This window comes from Convolutriloba macropyga, unplaced genomic scaffold (genome assembly GCF_964194025.1).
Source record: "Convolutriloba macropyga unplaced genomic scaffold, txConMacr16.3 SCAFFOLD_621, whole genome shotgun sequence".
NCBI classification, from domain to species: Eukaryota; Metazoa; Xenacoelomorpha; order Acoela; family Convolutidae; genus Convolutriloba; species Convolutriloba macropyga.
The window spans coordinates 12,502-18,282 of record NW_027449495.1 but is presented as its reverse complement, the minus strand read 5'-3'; positions in this window follow the sequence as shown (position 1 = coordinate 18,282).

Sequence of the window (5,781 nt, the reverse complement as noted above, 5' to 3'; positions counted from 1 at the left end):
TATTAGTTAATTTAAGCTGAATTGCATAAAGAAAAGCTTTTCAAAAAAACAAACAAGCTGCTTATGCATTGAAAATCTGTAAAACGTCTCGAAAAATCTAGCAATCTAATTATAGACACGTTCTCACATGATATGGTCGAAAATGTTGCCAGAACAAATGAACTAACTATAGCTGTAACAAATGAACTGAACAAAAAATGTCCGAAAAGTGTGAGAGATTTTAGCTGAGAGGTCTATATTATCAATAAATGATGCCTCAGCTACCATTTTCAAATGCTAAATTTGTTTACAGGCCAGTAACTGCCATCAGTACCATCAATATTGTGATAGTACTTGCTATTACTATTGACTAATCTTAAGAGTCACTTTTGTTCCACATTCGGATTATTCTGCCTCTACATTAGAATTTTTCTCTTTTTTTGGACAATAGTAAGTTTAACAAAGATTTGGTGCACAAAACCCAAAACATCAATAATTGAAAACATCAATTTCGACTTCACATTACGATCCAAAAAAGGATGTCCAACAGGCCTTTTTCAATTAATTTGTAGTTTTGTAAAAGCGAGTGACAATATTTCGTCACCATTTTATAACATATAAACGATTTAACGAGCGCGCCTCGACAACGATATAAAAAACTTATCAAGGCCTAAATCGAGCAATGGTTTTTAATGAGTTTTCAGAGTCCTTAAAAACTGACAAATTAACAAAAAGGAAATAGCGCTTAAAAAATATTAAAGTACTTTAATATTTTTTAAGCACTATTTCCTTTTTGTTAATTTGTCAGTTTTTAAGGACGCTGAAAAATCATTAAAAACCATTGCTCGATTTAGGCCTTGATAAGTTTTTTATATCGTTGTCGAGGCGCGCTCGTTAAATCGTTTATATGTTATAAAATGGTGACGAAATATTGTCACTCGTTGTATTACGAAATATTGTACCCAGACCTAACGCCAAGTCAATTTCAGTACTGGACAAGTCTAAATCCAAGTCTTATTTCATTACTGATTCAGAACCATGATCATGTCACTTTTTACACTTGGCAGTCTAAATCCAAGTCTGGGCTGAGACTTGGCAAGTCTAATCCAATTTTGATTTTAGACTTGGCAAGTCTAATCCAAGTCTGATTTTAGACTTGGCAAGTCTAATCCAAATCTGATTTTAGACTTGACAATTGAAAAAAAAGTCAAAAATAGCAGGGGAAACGTCAAAAATAGCCGAAAAAAAGGTCAAAAATAGCCGGGGACACGTCAAAAATAGCCAAAAAAAACGTCAAAAATAGCCGAAAAAACATCAGAAATAGCCGGGGAAACGTCAAAAATAGCCGAAAAAAACGTCAAAAATAGCCGGGGACACGTCAAAAATAGCCAGTACTGGAAACCTAAATAAGACTTGGATTTAGACTTGCCTAGTACTGATATAGACTTGGAGTTCGGTCCGGGGTAGCCCACAGTCTAGATGGTTGTATTAATGATCAAACATGCATTAAACAATTAATTGGATTAGTTCATCTCTCAACATTTCACGGGCGCCTAATTATTTTCTGTCTGATAAGTCTATTGTTCGTCTGTTTCTGTCTATTTCTGTCTGTTTCTGTCTATTGTTCTGCCTGTTAACAAAAAAAAATAAATTTTTAGTCCAAGCAACGCGTATGCATTCGTGGACCAGTTTTGTTCCTCATTTCGTAAACATTTTATCTCGGATCTGTATAAAGCGTTTGTTTCTGTGTTGTACGTTGCCTACTATCATGATCATTATTAAAAACCTGGATTGAAAAGATGTTCTGAGTTCTGGCTGAAAAACATGTAGAAATTATATCATCTCACAGAAATGATCCAAGACTCGAAAGAAGCGCTCAGCAAAGTACGGTAGGCAAACATTCTGTCATGAATTCTGTCATGGATTCTCGCTCTGATTGGCCTCTGAAAAGTCAGCAAACATATAAATTAAGAGTATAAATTTCAGTTTACTATAAAAATACGAAAATTCAACTCTGTATTAAGGTGGCCTAAGCTGGCTTGGGATTTCCGGACACATGTTTTTGCGAACCAGAAACAAGGATCAATTTTTTTGGTTTTCGAAAGAGGGGTGAAAAACGATTAACAAAAAATCCACTGTAAAAACATTCCAATTTTGAAATGATATTTCCGAAACTTGAATGAAATGAACGTACCCGGAACAAACATACCAACCATGAAATGGACCATTAAATGTCCATAAAAATTTCCGTTCTATGAACTTGCTATGATTGGTAAATTTCCATGATAGTCTATATTATAGTTGGTAAGTTTAAAAAACAATTAGAAAAACGGTGCACCAAATGTCAATTCTTTGTTTCTGATATTATGCACAGTTTATATTTGCAATGTTGTAGACATGGCTGGTTTTAAGGTAGATATGGTACCATTATGGCCTGTTTTTGGTTGATAAGGTACCATTATGGCTCGTTTTACGGATTTGAACAAACATTTGTCATTTTAAAGAACAGCATTTTTAATGGTTAAGTATTTTCATGGTTTTTTTACGATAAGTTAACAATAGAGTTTACAATTTTTATGCGCAGAAGCGATATTTCAAAACTATAGGTATCAATTTGGTTTGTTTATTGGTCAAATTCGAAAATGTTTACAATCTTTTTGTGCTGAGTAAGTTTCCGTGAAATCCATATATGGCGTTTTTCGTTGGCAAGTTTTTTTATGATGGTCATGCCGTGCACTCAATAATTTAACTGAATTCTAAAATAACAGTTACTATTTCCCCCATAGAATCTGTTTTTAAAAAAATTGTTCTCTTTAAAACAGTCGCTTTCAAGGTTTTGAGCAACCCTGCCACGTTTAACGGAAATTTTCATTAAACAACATTTTAATTTAGAAGGACTCAAATTTGTACGTTATGAAAAATAATCAGGAATGATTGAAAGCAGTATTATGCCTTCTCTCACCAAAAAACCTCATCTGGAAATTTCTAAGTTATCATGAATTATAAAATATTCCAACTTATATAAAATTTTTCTTATTCAAAAGAAAGTTTAATGGAATGTGTAGCGCGTTTTGCTGTAATTTAATTTACAACCGAAATAAAAAGAATTATCAAAACTAATTGGAATACAATTTATCTCTTCTCAATAATTTTAGTTAGTGTAGAATCTATAGCGGACAAATGCGGGAAAGGATTCTTGGTGAATGATACATACTTTTTACATCAACTTCATCTATACTATGATCCGTCATTCTCATCTTTGTTTCCTACAATTCAACAAAAAATGATCCCCCGACACTGTCTTTGATTAAGGAAAAGCTCAATTTTTAAACGTCAAAATGTTGATGAGAATGCAAATCAGAGTAGCCATTGTGATTGCACCGGTATTTAAAAAAAACGAATAAAGTACCGAATAAAATGATAGCGTTTGATCGAATTTTGAAATTAAAAAACTATTTTATATCAAAAAATTTTTGATAAAGGAATTCTGTATCACGTGCGTTATCTTAACCTTCTTTTCTTCAGAATAGCAATCAAATGATGATACACAACTTCAATGTATGCAAAATGTTAAATATATTTAGCGAAATAATGGTGAGCCCATATTTGTCATAATTTTGACACCATTTTTCTGCAAAACAGCTGGTTTTTGAAATTTGGTTTTACGAAAATTGTAGTAGTATACGAAATTAGAATACAAGTTTTCCAACACAATCTCTATGGTCTCATTGGTCGCAGTTGTCTCTTATAAGTTGAGATCTCTGCAGTCTTATCTTCAATTTGAGGGCTGTTAATAGCATGTCTGTTAATTGATTGCATCATGTTACAGAAACAATATAACAGAGCCGAATTTTTTAAAGGAAATTTCCTTATGAAACTGAAGAAAACAAATCATGCGCCCAATGGTGTACAATTTTACAAAAAATAAAATTTAGTCTGGAAGTTATGATCGCCAGGTGAATATATGATAAAATATTTCAGAGTTTCTTCCAAGTTCAGGCGAGATGAATCACTTTCAACACTTCTTGAGGCAGTTCAAGGTGACACCGAAGATAAGATCATGAGGATTAAGATGTGTTGTTTCGACAGTTCTTTTAATTTAATGTCAAAACGGTCAAAAAAAAACTTTAAACCCTGTACCCACCCGTAAACCAGTCTTCAACCCAAATTTGAGACAACCCGAAAAAAAAGATAGAGAAAATTCCCTTTTGTTTGCAATTTCCCTGATTAACTTTCTTACGATTTAATCTGATCTCATTATATTGCATTGCTAGCTAGCTAGCTAGCTAGCCCGAATTTTTTTCTCGATCCGAAAATTTTTTAAATTTTATAATAATATAGCATTATATCTGAAACAGCTTTTTTCACGTTCGGCTATATTTTGTCTTTTGCATGTGCCAGATATTTTTAAAAGCTTTTATTGTTGTCTATTTTTAAACGCAAACTTAGTTTTTTTGTCCTCTTTTCAGCGATGAAGTTTTTTTAAAATCCTGGATAGCTGCCGGCTGCTGTCCGACAATTATGCGCAATCATAAAATTTATCGTGTGAATTTAAAACTTTTTTACAGTTAAATCAGAATTTGATGGCATAAAATTTTTTGTATGAAGACAAATTTAATCATCATTTGCAGGGTGGTTTTTTGTCGTTCTTTTATTTGTGATTAGGGGTTTTGATGCAAATGAAGTAGATAAATATTTTGACATTTGCAGAATTCATTTGATAATCACAAACGTTCTCTAGATAGGCATTTTGTGGTAATTGTAGAAAATTTTTATGATGTATTTTTTGTCATTCATGCGCTAGTATGTATATTAATAAATTGCATTCAGCTGCCGAAACAGAACATACAGGTCAACATTTTCTGCTTTCTGTCGAAAAACTATGGAAAATTACAGCTGTTATATTATAATTTTCAATATTCAAAAGAAATTTTTTGGAATGCGTTATGAAGTGATTGAAATTACAAACAAAATAAAAAGAACTAACGAAACTCAGGGGATTACAAATTATTTCTCTTCTCAACATTTTTTTCACTGCGGAATCTATGGCTGATAAATGCGCGAAGGGGTTCTTGGTGAAGGATACAAACATTTTACATCAACTTGAGCTTTACTGTGATTCGTCGTTTTCATCTTTGTTTCCTACAAACCAACGAAAAAAAATGATCTTTTGGTTCTGTCTTTTCGTAAAATTATGTTCAGTTTTTAGACACCAAATTGCCGATGAGAATTCAAATCAGAGTAGCCAATGTGATTGCACCGATATTTTTAAAAAGTTATGATTGCACCGATGTCGGCACTCCCGTGGTAATTGTGGCAAAACTTTATAAGTAGATTTTTTGGTAATCATGTGCAAAAATAGGCATTAAAATTAGCTTTCGAATCCTGAAACACAGCTGACAGATTTAACAATTTCAAAGTTCTTTCAATTTTTAGGTAGCTTTATTTTTCTAAAAGACCCTTTTCAGAGACTTAGGAAATTGGGTTACCTAGGAACGTATATATGTATGAAAATCGTTAAAGTTCCAAGCTAGTTATACTCCTCAGGAGACTTTAAATGAATGTTTCAGAAACAAACCGTAAAAAAAATTAACAATTTATCAAAAACAATAAACTCTCCAGACTGTCAGTTGGACGGAAATAGCAAAATTCTGAAAGAAGATTTTCGGATGAAGTTTATTAGGAACAGTGAATAAATCAAAAACAGATGTTTAAAAGTGAAGCGAACATCGCGTTAGATTCGCCGCATTATAAACTGGTTCCTCAGAGATAAATAAAAAAAGGAAAGAGCTTTAATTATAT